The sequence below is a fragment of the Aplosporella prunicola genome, assembly GCF_010093885.1.
Source record: "Aplosporella prunicola CBS 121167 unplaced genomic scaffold K452scaffold_79, whole genome shotgun sequence".
NCBI classification, from domain to species: Eukaryota; Fungi; Ascomycota; class Dothideomycetes; order Botryosphaeriales; family Aplosporellaceae; genus Aplosporella; species Aplosporella prunicola.
Genome location: NW_022983607.1, coordinates 3,327 through 5,192, shown reverse-complemented (window position 1 = coordinate 5,192; position 1,866 = coordinate 3,327). Strand labels below are relative to the sequence as shown.

Below are 1,866 nucleotides of genomic sequence, written 5' to 3'. Positions count from 1 at the left end.
AAATATATTTAAGATCGCCAGGAATCGAACCCGGATAATAATGCTTAAAAGGCACATGTTCTACCATTAAACTAAGATCTCTAATAACTTTTGAAGAAATACATATACAGAAATATATATATATATACTTCTATGCTAAAGTTATAATTTATAGCTATAAATGTGTATGTTTATAAGCAATACTCTTATTATTAAACCAATATATAGGTATATATAGATATGCACATACATAAATATGTATATATATGTACAAGCATATATATTCTAAACTATAAGGATAATAATAGGTATATGTGTATATATATATGTATAGGTATATGTATAGGCATATGTATAGATATATGTATAGATATATGTATAGATATGTATAGGTATATGTATAGATATGTATAGAGATATAATAATAATGATATGTATAGATATAATGTATATCTATATGTAAATAGCTATATACTTAATTTTTTTTCTTAATTTTTTTTTAGACTTATTACATAGAATCTAAAATGTACTTATAAACATAATTAGTTATATTCTATATAATTTATATCCGAAAAAGGAATCGAACCTTTATGATTATATATCAACGAAGCTTAAGTTCGTCCTGTCTACCAATTCCAGCACTCGGATGTATGAAATTTAAGGCCAGAATGATTTGAACACTCATCAAAGCTATTATGAGCAGCTTGCTTTACCTATTAAGCTATAGCCTTTATTTAAGATATAATTAAAAATAATAAACAAAGATTTATGTTATTTAATATGAGTAAAATTAAGAGTAATTAATATATTATAAAATTTAATAATATGTATTGACTTCTGTTTACTTAAATATAATAAATTTTTTGGCCTCTATTTACTTCATAATAATTTTTTTGCTCTCTATTTACTTAAATATAATAATTTTTTTGATCTCTATTTACTTTATAAAAATTTGTATTTATTTCTATTTACTTAAATATAAGAACTTGTATTGATACCTATTTATTTATCTATAGAATTTGTATTTATTTATAGTAAATATAATAACAAATATATTAAGGTTAATAGATAACATATTAAAGTGACTAGAATATATATTAAGATAACTACATTATGTATTAAGGTAAATAGATAATGTGTTAATATAAATAGAAAATGTTTTAATATAAATAGGGAATGTATTAAGGTGCACAAAAAAAGTATATTAAGGCAATGTATAGCATATTATAATACCAATATAAATCAGTATAATATATATACTTTATATATTAATATACTATATATAATGTAATATACTATATATAGTATAATATATACTATAAATACATTATGTCGTATTAATATGTGTGATATGAATATCTATATATTATTAATATGTTTTTTAGTTAAATACCTAGTATTTGTATTAAAGTTTAATAATTTAAGTAAAAAAATTCTTAAAGTTATTACAATAAAAGATATTCACAGCCCGGTGCAAGTATTGCACTTACTTAAACCGATTACAAAACGGTTGCATTACTTTTATGCTAACTAGGCTTTTATAACGATAAGTATAATAAGTAGTTTATAATAAAATTAGTACTTTATATCTAAGAACATCAAAATTCTTGTAATTAAAGCCTATATATATATTTTCATATAATTTTTAGTAGTATTATGCTACTTATATTTAAGAATATATTAAGGTAAATTTCATGCCTATATGCATTCAGCACTTATTTTAACTAACGTAGCTTTCCTGCCCTGCATACGGTTATTTTTTTTTACTTAAGTAAAAGCAAATATATCTAACAACTGTATAGTTCATATAAGCCTTTTATAGCTATATCTTAAATACTTTCATATATTTTTGTACTTTACAATACAAATCTTATTATATAACAAATC

General features: G+C 20.8%; 1 non-coding gene and 3 pseudogenes across 4 annotated transcripts; all 4 read right to left on the bottom strand.

The window, feature by feature from the left end:
- Positions 1 to 9: 9 nt before the first annotated feature.
- K452DRAFT_t170 lies at positions 10 to 81 on the bottom strand. The gene has a single exon. It is a non-coding gene; the product is annotated as a tRNA-Lys (tRNA).
- A 463-nt stretch (positions 82 to 544) lies between these two features.
- K452DRAFT_t169 lies at positions 545 to 627 on the bottom strand (annotated as a pseudogene). The gene has a single exon. The product of its transcript is annotated as a tRNA-OTHER (tRNA).
- Positions 628 to 637: 10 nt separating this feature from the next.
- K452DRAFT_t168 lies at positions 638 to 710 on the bottom strand (annotated as a pseudogene). Its single transcript has one exon. The product of its transcript is annotated as a tRNA-OTHER (tRNA).
- A 734-nt stretch (positions 711 to 1,444) lies between these two features.
- On the bottom strand, positions 1,445 to 1,515 carry K452DRAFT_t167 (annotated as a pseudogene). Its single transcript has one exon. The product of its transcript is annotated as a tRNA-OTHER (tRNA).
- Positions 1,516 to 1,866: the final 351 nt, after the last annotated feature.